The sequence below is a fragment of the Ursus arctos genome, unplaced genomic scaffold, assembly GCF_023065955.2.
Source record: "Ursus arctos isolate Adak ecotype North America unplaced genomic scaffold, UrsArc2.0 scaffold_9, whole genome shotgun sequence".
NCBI lineage: Eukaryota > Metazoa > Chordata > Mammalia > Carnivora > Ursidae > Ursus > Ursus arctos.
In genome coordinates, this window is record NW_026623111.1 from 52006375 (window position 1) to 52022368 (window position 15994).

A 15994-nucleotide genomic window follows, 5' to 3' on the forward strand; every position below is an offset into this window, starting at 1 on the left:
GGATCAAGAGAACAGCCAAATAACCCATACTGGGGGTGGGGTATTCAGGAAAATCTTCACACCCAGAGAAAACAATATTAGAACTGAATTATAAAAAGTGCCAAAGAGTGGGCAGAGGTGTTTTAGGCAAAGGAAACAGTGTGTGTGCATACAAAAGTGTGAGAGACAGCACAGCACAATCTGGGAAGCGCAAGTTCACTATGACTGCATCTAAGTGAGAAGCAAGGATGGCAGGGGAAGGGGGAAAGGCACACGGTAGTTATAGCTGCAGCAAGGAGCAAGTGATGAGAAATGTCTGTGACAAGTGCAATGAAGAATGCAGTCAACTTACCAAGTGCTCCACGATATCTGTTCTCTCCTTTGGGCACATGAAAGACCGCACTTTCCAAATGTTGGAGTTAAAGGAATCGCAGGGCCAGTTCTGGCCAATAGGCTGTGACAGAAGTGATAGATGTCACTTCTGGTTCAAAGCACAGAAAAACCATGTGGCATCTTCACATTCTCTCTATCCTTGCTACAACCACCAGCAACATTCAGACGGTATAGTGCCCACCTGCCTGGATCCCTGAGCAACTGTGTGAGGCAGAGCATTGCCCCCCATATTCCTGTACCACAAGGGACATGGAGAATGAATAAGACTTAAAACACTGAGATTTTCTGTTAATTTGCTACCACAGCATAACCTAGCTTTAACCTAATGAATACAAGGTACAACTGCAAGAACATTTAATCAAGACGATTGTTTAACAAGACTTGTATTTTAGGGGCACCTGGGTGGCTCAATCAGTTAAGCATCTGACTCCTGGTCTCAGCTCAGGTCATGATCTCATGGGTCATGGGATCAAGCCCCCCCACACACTCAGCAGGGAATCTGCTTGAAAAGTCTCTCCTTCTTTTTTTTTTTTTTTTTAAGATTTTATTTATTTATGTGACAGAGAGACAGCCAGCGAGAGAGGGAACACAAGCAGGGGGAGAGGGAGAGGAAGAAGCAGGCTCCCAGCCGAGGAGCCCGATGTGGGACTCGATCCCGGTACACCAGGATCACGCCCTGAGCCGAAGGCAGACGCTTAACGACTGCGCTACCCAGGCGCCCCGAAAAGTCTCTCCTTCTGCTCCTCCCCCCTTCGCTCACACTCTTTTGCCCTCGCTCTCTCACTCACTAAGATAAGTAAATAAATCTTTAAAAGAAAAACAAGACTCGTATTTTTTTTTCTAGAGAGAGAGAGAGAGAGCACGAGCAGAGGGGAGGGGCAGAGGGAGAGGGAGAAGCGAACTCCCTGCTGAGCAGGGAGCCCCTATGCGGGACCCGATCCCAGGACCCTGGGATCATGACCTGAGTCTAAGGCAGACACTCAACCATCTGAGCCCCCGGGTGCCCAAGACTTGTATTTTATTTTTTTTATTTTTTATTTTTTTTTAAAGATTTTATTTATTTATTTGACAGAGACAGCCAGCAAGAGAGGGAACACAAGCAGGGGGAGTGGGAGAGGAAGAAGCAGGCTCCTAGCGGAGGAGCCTGATGTGGGGCTCAATCCCAGAACGCCGGGATCACGCCCTGAGCTGAAGGCAGACGCTTAAGGCCTGCACCACCCAGGTGCCCCAAGACTTGTATTTTAGAAAGCTCAGATTGGCTATGAGGTAGAATGTAGACTAGCAGTGCCAGGGAAACAAATTAAAGGCTATACTAATAATTCAGAGTTAATTGGTGTTGTCTCCCATGTTAACCAAACTTACCTCCTTCCAATTAAACCTTACAATACCAAGCCTTGGGTCATCCTGGGCTACACTGACACATGAGGCTTCCTTGGGCCCAGACCTCTTCCAGAATCACTACATGTAGAGATTTCCTGCCAAACTCCTATACTCATGCAAAAAGCCTACAACCAGCAAAAGAGCCTGGATCTCTAGTTAGGATAAGAAAATCTGTGCTAGTAGAGAAAGTACATATAACGACTTGCCCTAAATTACTCTGAAAACTTCTTTTGTGCAGCACTTACTCCTAACATGTAGCATTCTGAAATTCAGAACAGAAGAATCAGAGGGAAGAAAGCCCTCGGGTACCATTCACTGTCTGCCTATCCATAAATTGTTCAAAAATCTGGCCGAGATTTCCCTGAGCATCACATAAAACATAGAGAAGTTACGGAGATTAAGGTACTTTAGAAGCCAATATAAAACGATCAATATGTTTGGATGTTTGGTGCTAACAAATAAAGTGCACCACAGTGACACCCCACATAGTTACTAAGCCAGTTGGAAACCGAACGTACTTGGAGATAACTCTAGTCTGGGATTTCAATCCCTAGGCTACTCAGCTGGTGCGATGGTAAGACTCTTAGTGACCTTGGACAAGCCACCCACCTTCAATGTCTCCATTTCCCTTCACTAGCTTAACAATGAGAAGATTACTTTTCCCCTCAGACAGATCATGTAAAAAGTTGTAACAGAAGCGTTTATTAAGCATTTTGGATGTCTTTCATACACGGAGTCTGAAGTTCAAAGCAGTTCCATATATGCCTAGACAGGGACCCATAAATGCATTTGGTCTACACCAAGGGATGACTCTGCCATGTGTTACTGTTGAGAAATAAAGGACTTGTATTAAAAATGCATAATTTAATCAAGAGAAAACCACTAATCAGTAGGAAATATGCAACCTTGATGTTATGGGATTTTTTTTTTAACGTTCATGTTATTAGAGCTGCCACAATTTCTCATGGATCTATTGAAATGAAAATTAATGTGAAGGAGAAGTTTTGAAAGATAAAACCATAAGGTCCTCAGGAGAGCCTAGCACTCCTCTGGGGCAAATACAGAGAAGCAAAAGCAGCACGATGACATTTGTTCTTCCTCCAGTTCAAAGTTATAAATCTGCAGGCTAAGTTTCACACTCCTTCAGAGGTCAACAAACCATGTGGTCATTCTATGAGGACCCAAACAGTGCAGAATATACAGGCCATCTGTAATACAACATTGATTTGTCATGAACTCTCCAACTCATGGGTAGAGCTGGCAAAATCTCTGAAAATTCTAAGTGATACTATCAAGCCTTCTTATGGGTTAATAATTAGATAGAGTCTTCCAAACAAGACTTTATGAGATGCAGCAGGGAGTTCTGTTTGAATCCTATTCGGTCACAAACGAGCACATCTGACAATTTCATTAGAACTTAACTGTTATGAGAGTTATTTAGAGGTTTAGGCTGAGCCAAGGAGTGAGTGTGTGTGTGTGTGTGTGTGTGTGTGTAGCTTTCTCCTTTGTATTGTGTTCACTGAAAGAAAATTCAGATCAATGGAAAAGGTGGAAGACAGTAAAACAAAATGGTGCCCAGCTAGTTCTACTACACCCTCAGCTGGAACCATCGCAGCAACCACTGCAGATTTTGAGCCCAGGGAATTGGGGCTGGAGGAATATCACACTGGCGGCTGTCAGACAGGATTGATTTGAGGGGTGGGCAAAGCTTTTTGTCCATAGCACTTCTCCTATATTGAAGAACATAACTCTACATCTGAACATTTGAAAAAGTGTACTTATCACAATAACTCTACTGTAAGTGGGCAGCACTGATGAAAATAGTCACACGAACTTTCCTTAGCTGCACTTATTAAGTGCCTGTAGAGTGTAAGTTCCAGGCACTAAGAAAATAGCTAAAAATGAGCTGAAAGCAACCCTTCAAACTGAGAAACTATTCTTCATCACTAAAGCCTTTGTTTTTGAGTAAGTCTGCTATGGGAATGAAAAGAGTGAAGGCAGGAGATGCAAAAAAGAAGTGTGTTTGCCACACCAGGAGGGCCGAAACAAGAAGGTAACAGGGAGGTACTTGATAGGAAAGTGGGGGTCTTCAGTACAAAAGGATCCATTTCCACAGTTTGCTAACTGGTGATCCTAAGACTAACAATTCATCTTAAATGTGACTACACACCCTTGCTTTGTAAGGTGATGAAAATCATATAGAAGAATAGCTTGCTTTCTTAAAAATTTCAGAGCTCCTGGGGCTAAAGTAGAGCTTGGCATTCTCGGGTGTCAAGTGGGTCTTGTGTACATTGGTTCACAGGGCCATACTCTTCCTAAAGCTACAGGTGACTTTCAAGGTGTGGCTGAGGTGCTCTGCCCTCTGCCTTTATGGATACTTCATGAGTGAGGGTTTAGGTAACTGTGTGAGTTTCTTGGAAGAAGCAGAAATTATTCCAGGAATCACGATATTATTGTCACTTGGTAATATTTCTGTTTCCAGGACACAAGTTCTTAGAATTATAATTCCTATGTGGTCCCAATTCATTCCAACTCTTCTGACAGAGGCAGGACTGTATATCACAGGCCTGAATTCCAGAATTAGGATAAAAATTGACTTTCTCCACCTAAGTGCATGGTAAATGAGACAATGCTAATGACTATTTAATGATTTTTTTAATGTATTACACTAGTAATGTATAACTCTGAAAGAAATTGGTATAACATTTTTGCCTAAATTGCATTCTGTAAACTAGTATTAGAAAAAAATTTATCTTATTGTATCCTACCTAACAAATTTTTATATTTCCTTTCCATTTTAAACTTTTGTGTATTTTTGTTTTGTTTTCCCAATCTTAAGGTCCTAGAGCATAGAAATAAAGACTCATAGCTTAGAATTATACACATACTAGCTGCATAAAAATAGTACTTATTCTTTTTTAATCAAAGAAAATATAACATATGTTGATTAAATCTAAAATAGAATACGGTAATCTTTTTTTCAGTTTGAAAATAAGGTCAATATCTGTTGCAACTTAGTCTTCACTTTCTAAATATTTTTTCGGTTCTCACCAAGGCTACTTTATCATTTCTCATGGTATTTTATCCCTTATGCAGAAATTTGCCATAATAATCTTAAGGGGAAGAAATTCTTCCCACTTCATAGGTGAGGTTCCTAGGATATAGAGATGTTAAATAGCATGGCCAAGGTAAGAGAGCAGTGAAGGAGTAGAGCTGGAACAGAATCCAATGTGACTAAATTCTACCATGTTGTCCTAGACTCCCTTCCTCCCTTCCCTCCCTCTTTCTCTCTTCTTCCTTCTTTCCTTCTTTTTTCCTTCCTGTTGTTTCAAAGTCTTCTTTCTTTTAACATTTAGAAGCTGTAAGGATTCTAGAGGACTTAACTTATTTTTCCATTAATATCTTATCAGAAAATTAGAAGGAAAGAAAATAAAAAAGAAAAGAGGGAAGGGTTTAGGAGGGGTGGGGAGGGAAGGGGAGGCCAAGAAAGGAAGGGGAGGGGATGGGAGTCCTTTCCTTTATAATAAAACTCCTTGAAAGTATTCTCTATACTCAGTATTTTCAATCTTTTCCTTCTTTCCTCTCAACTTCTCTCTAACCAAGCATGCCCTCCAACACACCACTGATACTAATGCCAGCATCCAGGTCCATCCTGTCAGTTCAGAACATTAGAGGTCATGTCATCCCCAGGCACAGTAGACCAATCAAGGAACACATAGACTTAGGCTCAAGGGTTGAGACTGCTTGCTTATCATTCAAAGGAACTTGTAGGACAGATAGTTCATCAGCACTACCCTAGAGATATAATCACCATATATACCAAATGAAATCTCCAACATAAAGAATAAAGATATTTTCTAGATTTCAAGTCTCTTGAGATGGATAAGATCTCTGGGGACCAGAATAAGTGGCACCGGGCACCTGCTAGCATGACGTTCTGGGCCTCCAATCAACAGTGTCCACCTTCTCAGGAGACCTCTGCCCCTGTTAGCTAGGATGCAGTGGGGAGTTACTTGGATCAGAAGGCAAAGCTATCAGTAGAAGGAAGGAGGAGGAAGGGATAAAAGCAGGGAAGGAATGTGTTTTTGTTTTGCAGAACCAGCAATTCCTGCCAAGGACAGCTAGGTGTTGCACCTGATACCCCATTAAGCCAGCTTGGAGCTGAGAACCTGAGCAGAAGCCCTCCTGAGTTGTCCTAAGGTTACCTCTAGCTTATTATAATACTAAGAGCTCCTTCTATTGGGGTGGGGGGTTCAACATTTTTTGAACATACAATGTATGCTCTAGCACGTTGACATGCTAGGCATGTGCAATTGAACCAAAGTGCCTAAGTAATAGAATATGTTTCAGTTCCTTAATGTATATGCAAGCTCCCTGTCCCCAGCCCCTGATACAGTAAATAAAAGCTTCCTGTACTAGCCCCACAGGGAGACAGTGCTTTGAGACCTATCTCCCTGTCTCCTTACTTGTAACAAGAAATAAAAAGTTCTTCGCTTTCAGCACTCCCCTGGGTTGTGTTCAATTTAATGTACCTCAAGTGGCAAGTTCAGTTATAATACTGATCTGCCAAGACCCTCCACATGAACAATTCTCAGACCTGTTGGCAGCATTTAGCTGACTCATAAGCAGCACTTGATACTATTGGTCACTCTGTCTGCTTTAAAACACTTTTTTCACTCAAAGCCTCTGACCCATCCAACTTCCCTGGTTTCCTTCTTCCCTCCCAGGATGCTTTCCCTCCATTTTTCTTGCTACTTTCTCATCATTTCTCCAGCTTTTGAATTTGAAGTATCCAGCAACTTAGTTTTGGGACATTTTTGCTTTCCTATCTTGTAATTTTGTCCAGCCTCATGACTGTAAATACCACCCACATGCCTATAAGTACCAAATTCCTCTCTCCATCCAAGACGCTTCCTTAAAGACCAGTCTAGTATATCCAACTTCCTATTGACATCTCCACTTGGATGTCTAGCAGACATCTCAAAGTTAACATGCCCAAAACTGAATTTTTGCCATTCTAACCAAAATCTGCTTGCCCCAAAATCCTTTCTGTCTCTGTACCAAGCCAAACCCTTGGCATTCTCCTTGATTTCTTTCTTCCTCTCACACTATACGTATAATCTAATAGCAAATCTTGTTAGGTCTACTTTCAAAATACATGCAGAATCCAACTAGATATTACAACTTCCTCCAACATCAGCCTGGTCCTCGCTGCCCTGACATCTTGCTTAAGCTGTTGTGATAGCCTCCTAACGGGAAATCCTGCTTTCACCCTTGCCCATTTTTAGTCTATCATCAAAACAGTATCCGAAGGGATCCCTTCAAAACAAAAGTCAGTTCTGGGCACCTGGGTGGCTCAGTGGGTTAAGCTTCTGCCTTAGGCTCATGATCCCAGGGGCCTGGGATTGAGTTCTGCATTGGGCCTCCTGCTCAGCGGGGAGTCTGCTTCTCCCTCTGCCCCTCCCACCCCCCTACCTTGTGTGCTCATGCACGCTCGCGCTCTTGCTCTCTCTCTCTCTCTCTCTCTCTCTCGCAAAAATAAACAAATAGGGGTGTCTGGGTGGCTCAGTCAGTTAAGTGTCTTCCTTCCACTCAGGTCATGATCCCAGGGGCCTGGGATTGAGTCCTGCATTGGGCTTCTTGCTCCGCAGGGAATCTGCTTCTCCCTCTGCCTGCCACTCCCCCTGCTTGTGCTCTGTCTCTCTCCAACAAATAAATAAATAAATCTTTAAAATAAATAAATAATCTTAAAAATATATATATACACATACATATGTAGTTCACATCCCTGCTCTGCTCCAAATTCCCAAACAACTTCCTATCTTGCCCAGAGTAAAGCCCAAAGTCCTTACAGAGACCTCAAGGCCCCACACAGTCCAGTCCCCCATCCCTTCTCTGGCCATGTCTCACTAAACTTCTCTGTCTTTACACTGGTCTGCCTGCCACTATTCCTCAAAGACACAGGCACATTCCCATCTCAGGCTATTTGCCCTTGCTGGTCACTCTTCCTAAAACTCTCTTCCCACAAAAACCCACACGATTTGCATTCTTACGTCTTCAGCTCTTTCCTGAAGTCTTCTGAGTAAGGCCTTCCTGACCACTCTGTCTGAAATTAACAACCATGCACATAATCCTCCTCCTCCTGCTTCCTTTCCTCCTTAGTGCTTGTCACTATCTACCATATTATATATTTTCGAATTTGTCCTCTTTAAGATCTATCTCCCCAATTAGACTATACTGAGGGCAGGGATTTTTGTCTGTTTTGTTTACTACTCTCTCTCTTACACCAAGAATAAAAGTGGACAATCAGGAAATACTGTAGAAGGAGGCAGAAAAGAGGAGGAAGGAAGCAGAAGGGAATGAGGGGAGGAAGGAACAAACAAACGAAGGATTGCAAGGATCATTAAAGCCCTAGCTCCTCTCAGTGTGAGAACAGCCTCTAACTCGTTTATGACATTTAAGTCACGGGTGGCATAAACCTACTCCATTGCTTCCTGAGTAGATCTAGATAAATAGAAACCATCAGCCTCTGAGGAACAAGTGGCATCCTCTTAACTAAATGCACTTTTTAAATGCCCATGTGAACCAATTAAAATATGAAGTGGTTCCAACTTCCAGAAGCTTTTTTCTTAGACAACAAACTAGGAAGAGAGGACAATGCCCAAGCTGCTCCTCTACCTCTTGCCATGTTCAGTGTGATGTTGGCTCTATATAAATGTTAAATTGCAGCCATACCCCTTTTATTTCCCAAAACTAGGTTTTGATTTATCTTACTGCAGATCTTGAGCGTCTGGAATTTTCCCAAATGAACTGAAACTCCTCCATCAGTAAAACTACTGCTCATTACCTGTGTTAATTTCATCTCTTTCTCCACATTCGATAACCCCATCTGTTGCAATTCCAGCTGTGAGAAGGGAGAAGGGCAAGAGACTGAGCAGACCCTAATGCAGAGACACTGTGGGTTAGCAACAGCTCTTTCACAGAGAAAAAGGAAATTTGTAACTAGCAGTGGACACAGCCCAAATAACCTGGCCAAATGTAGCCTTAATGTTAATCGCACAGATTTTACAAGTTCATAGTTCATTATTTTAAAAGTTCATCTTTATACTTCAAAATGTCCAGTATAATTTACTGATAAATTTATTTTTACAAATATAGTTATTCTATAATGCCCTGTATTATAAAAGCAGACCTTACTTCAAAGTGCATATGTCCTAATTCTCAACAGAGCTACCAGACCCCCATGGGACACCAAAGTTCTGAATGTGGTTTTGCAGAACTTTAAGGAACTGCTGGTCATAATATGTCATTCAGTAGATGCCCAAGAAATGTAAGTTCCCTCTCCGCCCCTTCAAAGGAACAGCCAGACGAGGCGAGTTCATCTGTACTCTCCTGACAAAGTTTCTCAGCAATTCCATTCTTGGAAGCCACACCCGGTGCTACATTTCTGCCCCCTGCTGTCTTCTGAGAGCCTTCCTGAGGCTCTGGGGAGCTACTAAAGCATTTTCTTCCTCTTTAGAATAAAATGATAAACCAGGTTGTAGTGATTCAGAATGACACTTCAACAAGCTCAATTAATATCCAGTAGGCAAGGATATGATTTGTTTCAAATTTGTCCCTATTCTAAGGGGGAGGGCTGTGCTCATGGAAGTGAAGGCTCTCGCAAGCTTTGCTCCCTCTGTAGGCTCTCATACTGTCCCTGTCTCCCTCCTTCAAAGAATGGCTCTGCAGGCGGGGATCAGGGCAATGATATTTAAAACTGATCTGTTCTTTACCATCAATATTTTCATAAGTGAGGCCAGAAAGAGAACTAGGCAAAAATAAGAAGTATGCTAACTTGTTTTCAATATATGGTTGCTGGCTAAAATAGGGGATGCCCAGACAAGTTTAAATTTTAAACAAACAACATATCTTTTTAGTATAGGTATGTTCCAAATATTGCATGGGACATATTTATACTTAAAAATTATTCATTTTTTAATCTGAAATTCAAATTTAACTGAGCATCCTGTACTTTTATATGCTAAATCTGGCAATCCTACTTCAGAACCCCTTTCTTCCTCTCCCCTCATTCCCCACCCCCAGATCCTCCACACTGAAAACTGGTCTGAGGTCAGGGGTCACCCGATCCAGCCAGGTGGGAATGGCAGTCTAGGAAATCTTCACAGAGAAGATGGAACCAAATTAGGTCAGGAAGAATATGCATTATACAAAAGAAAGATGAAAGGGGAAGAGAGGACTGTTCCAGGCAAAGGGAATGGTATGAGCAACAGCTCAGGAGCTTGAAAATCCATGCATGTTATAGAAACTATAATTGCAGTATTACTGGAGTATGAAATATAGGACAGAGAGGAGCAGTGATGAAAACTACAAAATAAGTAGGAGCAGATCATGGCCCTGTATGCCAAGATCAGGGGCCTGTTGCTGCAGAGCTCTTGAGATGTTTTAAGCAGGAGATGATGTAATCCAGTTTACTTTTTAAATAAATCCTATGTGACATGTGTAAAAACTAGTTGTGCAGGGCACAGAATTAAAGGCAAAATCACCTTTCAAGCACCCAGGACAGCCTGGAGATGATGAGAAGCTGAACTGGGGCTGTGTGAGAGGGATGGAGAGTGAGGAGAAAAACTTAGTAAATATTTATGAGGAGAAGAGCACTAGAAGGGTCTGATGACTGATTGGAGTGATGGGAGAAGAAGCAGAGAGATCCAGGACTTCCCTGTGGGCTCTCCTTGAATGCTGCAACTATGGTAAAATTCCAAACACAGTGGGGGCAGGTTAGGGAGATTACTGGAGGGACGTTAGGAGCTCAGCCCGGAGAAGGTAATGTTAAAGTAACTTAAGGAATATCAATAAGGAAATGTTCTGTAATTATTTCAACACATGAATCTAAGACTCAGGGGGACAAGGTTAGAGATAAAGATGTGGTATAGGTATCCACGTAAAACTTTATGTTTACCAATTAAGGTTATGTTGCCTGGATATAACGTGGTTTTAACAGAATTAAAAGCAATTTCTCTGGATCCAGAGGTGCAGAGTCCAGGGCTGATATGGTGACTACAACTCATCATCAGGTAGCAAGTCTTCCACCTTTCTGCATCAACATCCTCAGTACATGGTTTCCATCCTCAAGGTCACCTTCTGGTCTAGTGTGGCTCTTTAAGCTCTGCCCATCATGGCTGCATTACAGGCTGCTGAAAGAAGGCAAGAAGGGCGGGAGAGGACATTTCCAGCACCCTTCAGGAGCCACCCCTGAAATCTCACACACCACTTCTGTTCACAACTCCTTAGTCTGATCTTAGACATACAGCCCCACATAGGTATGATAGAAGTTAGGGAGCAGAATGTTTTAGCTGAGCCCATTAACTCCCTACATGAAATCAGGGTTCTGCTAACTAAAGAAGAGGGTTGAATAGATAATGATTCAACAAAGAGTAATCTCTCATGTGATGGAAACAGATACAATTAAGGAAAAATGTGAAGAGTAAAAATATAGTAGGTCAAGGCAGACCAAAAGATTTAAGGATTTAAGGGAATGACTTAAGGGGAAAGCAAAGAAAAAACTGAGAAGGGAAAATAATAAGGGGAGAGGAAGAACCCAGGGAAGGAAGTACCTTTTGATAGTTTTCCAAATAGTGATTCATTAAGCCATCTACAGTAGAATCCATATTGCATCCTTAAGATTTATACTGAAGCTTCTGGGTTTTATAATTGATTATTCACATTCCCAGCTAGAGCTCTGTATTACACACTTACTTATGCCTGATGTCTGTGGTCATTTAGCTTCTTCCAAACAGGCACCTTTGGAAGCCTCATTAGCTCCTTGAAGCCATCAGAATATGCTGGAGCAGCAACTTACTAGATAATATCTTCACTTTCAGATACTGAAATAATTTAACTCTATGGCTCATTCAAAAGCGTTGGGTTAATGAGAACATTAAAAGTAACAAACAATAGATGTCACATTGGAATGCTTAGCACAGAGCAGAAACAAAGTTATACTGATATCTCTCAATAAAATAAACAGGGTTCATTATTAAAAGTTGTCTTTAAAGCAAAATTCTGATATTGAAACCATATTTTTCACATTCATTTGTGCTTCCTATGGAAAAAATTAGCCCCAAGACATATAAAACAGAACTGTACTCCAGAGCCAAGTATCCCCTCCACTGATGGGAACAAGGAAATGAAACAGGAAAGAGGAAAAGATATCATTAGCCATAGTATATAGGCTTATACTCTCTAGATAGAAAAAAGAAATTAGCAAGCCTGTCAATGAAAGGCAAAGCAGGGCTAAATGTAGGCCAAATAGGAGAAAAGAGACTCACTATCATTGTTGCCTCCCAAAAGCCAACATGAGTGCATTTTCAAAATATGGTAATGATACTAACATGACCACTTCTCTATGATTCAGCACAATCAAGAATACTGTCTTCCAGCTAATTAAGTAGCTGTTAATAAAACCTTGCATATCTGTAGTAGACTAAGGTGACAAAGTATTCTAAATGCAATATGTAATTTTAAGTCCCTGAATGATCTTAAACATCCTGAAGTTTTGAGAAAGATGATATTACATGATCCCATTTTACAGATAGAAAAGCACATGCAAAGGGGCTATTCTCATCCTAAGATGAAAGAGGTATAACTAAATTTCTCACTCTCAAAGTCCTATAAGCCTATGAGAACTACACAGGTATTGAGAAAAAATGTTAGAACTCAGGCTTTATGCCTGCAAGATCTCTGTTTCCTCAGACTATCACAACAACACTTAACATATGTGGCTCTTGTGGATTGTCAATATTCAACATGATCCGTAAAATGTCCCAACCAATAATTTCACCTCATACTGATGATAACAAAGCATGTTGCCATATCACAGTTCCTCAGAAGCATCCTTATGAGGATCAGCACAAGTATAGGTGTGTACAGGGAAAACCTCTGTCTTCCTCCCAGGTGCTTCCTCTACACTCACACAACTACCATACTCACAACACTTCTAACACTGAATGTGGGAGGCATTGTCGCTGCAACAAGAAATTCTCTGTGACGCTGGCTGGGTGTCCTACAATTCAATTCAGTGTTGACACTATCTACCTGGAGACAACATCAGATCTCACAGTTCAGGGGTTCCCACAAGGTGCCCCTCACAACTTCAGAGCCAATCACAAGTCCAGGTTATCACCTACGCTTCTAACCCATTGGCTACACTTGAGAGGTTCCCACAACCCCTCCTTGGGTTTGATTAATTTCCTGGAGCAGTTCACAGAACTCAGAAACAGTTTACTTACTAGTTTATTTAAAAAGGATATAATAAAGGAGACAAATGACCATCCAGATGCTAGAGATGTGTAAGGCAAGGTACATACAAGTACAAAGGAGTGTTGCATTTCCCTACCGTCTCTAGAAGCACCTCTTTTTTAGCACCTCCATGGGTTCATTAACCCAGAAGCTCTTCAACCCCCATACTTTTTGGGATGTTTATGGAGGCTTTATCGCATAGGCATGCTCCATTATTAACTCTATTTCCAGCCCATCTCCCCTCTCTAGGGAATACGACATGGGGCCGAAACTTCTAAGCTTCTAATTATGGCTTGTTCTTTCTTTCTCGTGACCAGGCCGCATCCCCGAGCCCACCCAGAAACACCTCATTAGAACAAATACAAATACACTGCTATCACCGAGGAAATTACAAAGGATTTAAGAACCGGGGTCAAAGACCAAATACTAGAACAAAAGAGACTCCTGGTGCTCTTATTACTTAGAAAATTACAAGACTTTTTAGAAGTCTGTGCCAGGAACTGGGCTAGAGGCCAATATGTATTATATTATCTCACAAGGTGTATGCAGAAACACACAAAAAAATCTCTGATTAAAGCTATCTTAGGCAAAAAAGAACCCACTATTTTTAAATTTTCACATTTAGGTATTGTTATGTAATTAGAGGTCTCGGGAAACTAATATTTAGAAACTTCGATCTTGTACTTGACTGATTTTAACTTTTATCCTCCTAGATAAAAACTTACAACATGGTTTCTTCCCCTACCCATCCCCTCCCCACCTGAAGTTCTTTCAGTATTTGATTATGACACAGTTACACAAACCAGTCCTCCAGGTGGTTTACCAACCCCAGACATTTTATGCAGAGATAGATATAGAAACACAAGAGTAACAAGTGCAGTATTCTCCAAATTGACACTATCTCTAAATTCAGCACCAACAAGATCATTCACACACAGTGGATTACTTCCTGGAACCTTCCTCCCATGCTGATTCCAGTTACAACCTTAAGATCTGTTCCACAACCATTGTTACAACCATGACAAGTACTAATTTCCTAATGCTTTTATAACAAATCGCCACAAATTTAATAGCTTGAAACAACTGTTATCTTACTATTCTAAGGTCAGAAGTCTAAAATGGGTCTTAATGGATTTCTTAGTCCATTTGATTTGCTATAACAAAATACCACGCACTAGTTAGCTTAGAAACAACAGAAATTTATTTCTCGCATTCTGGAAGCTGGAAGTCAAAGATCCATAAGCAAGTATGGTCAGCCAAGGGCCCTCTTCCAGGCTGCAGACGTCTCACTGTTTCTTCACATGGTGAAGGGGCTAGGGAGCTTTGTGGGGTCTCTTGTATAGGAGCACTACTCCCACTCATGAGGGCCTCACTCTCAACACCTAATGATCTCCCAAAGTCCCCACCTCCTAGTACCATTCCACTGGGTATAAGGATTTTCATATATGAATTTGGGGAGCCACAAACATTCAGACCATAGCAGGGGGCTCAAATCAAGATATCAGCTTGACTACCTTCCTTTTGAAAGCTCTGGGGGAAAATCCATTTCCTTGCCTTTTCCAGCTTCCAGAGGCTGCCTCCATTCCCCCAGGTCATGGGCCTTTTCTCTACCTTCAAATCCAGTGGTGGAGTATCTTCCAATGTCCAGCTCTAACCCTCACTCTCTCCTGCCTCCCTCTTTCACATACAAGGACCATTAAGATCATATGGGCCCACTTAGATAATCCAGGATAATCACCCAGGATCCTTAACTTAATCACATCAGCAAAATCCCTCTTCCCACATAAACCAACATAGTCACAGTTGTGGAGATGGAGGCATGAACTTCTCTGGACCATTATTCTACCCTTCACAATAGCAAAGAAAAACTGGTGAGAGAAACTTACTGGATCATCTACCCTATTTGAAAAAGGAATCAGACCATTTGTATCATTACGTCTTTAGTAAAAACAATGCTTCCTATTTTCCCAGTCACTTCAAATAGTTAACCATTTTCTACAAAGTCCTTGCTTATTCCCAAAGAAATAACAGGAACCATAAAGGGAACATGGTTTTATAATGGTCCTTAAAATGTGCAGCCTTAACCCAGCAAACCTTAACTTTTGTTTTTCAAAAGTGAAAGGCATGACTAAGATCATTTCTCTGCCATATTATCAAAGGTCTTAGGACAGAAACTTAAGTCTTTTATTGTGATTCTATGCATTGTCCGCAGAACTGGACAGTAACCTCTACAGAAGAAAAATATCTGATAAATAAGAGAACAAAGATTATCTGCTTTACTTTCTACATTTAGGCAGGTGAGAGAAACTATTCTAGCCTTAAACTTCTCCAGAGGTATCTAATTTTTCTTGAATGAACGTGTGTGTGTGTGTGTGTGTGTGTGTGTGTGTGTGTGTGGTTTGTTTAAAAGATCTCCAGAAGAGAAAAAATAATTTACCTCAGTAACCTTTTCAAATAGAAAATAGCTTTGATTTTTCTTACACTGACTAATCTCTATCTGGCTGTCAGAGGATACTATTTAAGTAGAGAGCAAGAAAAAGAGGTCAGAAACCCATCTTGCTTTTTCTCAGAATAGCAATAGAAAAAGAGGAGAAAATATCAGGATAGTTCTTACCACTCTTCTTCCTGATACAGGAGAAAATCTCAGTTTAAGGCAGAACGGATTTTAGCTCTTTTACTAATTTTATTCATGTCCCAAAATAATGAATAAAATCTTGAAAAATGTACACATGTTATAGTCAATGAGATATACATAGGCAGAGATATTACTCTTATTTTAAATGTCTTATGCCCAATGGTCTATATTCTTAGAATCATAGAAAAGATGTAGTACATGCCAGAGGGTGGGGTTCTCGACTTTTAAAACAGGTTTCATTACCTGCTACCTGTCTGAGCATGGGCAAATAACTTGACTATTCTCAACTTTGTTTTTGCTTCCCTAAAG

At 41.1% G+C, this 15994-nt stretch overlaps 1 long non-coding RNA gene across 1 annotated transcript in view; it reads right to left on the minus strand.

Annotated features, from left to right (window-relative positions):
* Window positions 1-291: 291 nt before the first annotated feature.
* Window positions 292-15994, minus strand: part of LOC125280976 (uncharacterized) — a 68091-nt gene continuing 52388 nt past the window's right edge. The window contains exon 4 of the long non-coding RNA XR_007187919.2: window positions 292-433. This is a non-coding gene — a long non-coding RNA (uncharacterized LOC125280976). The remainder of the gene's footprint in view (window positions 434-15994) is intronic.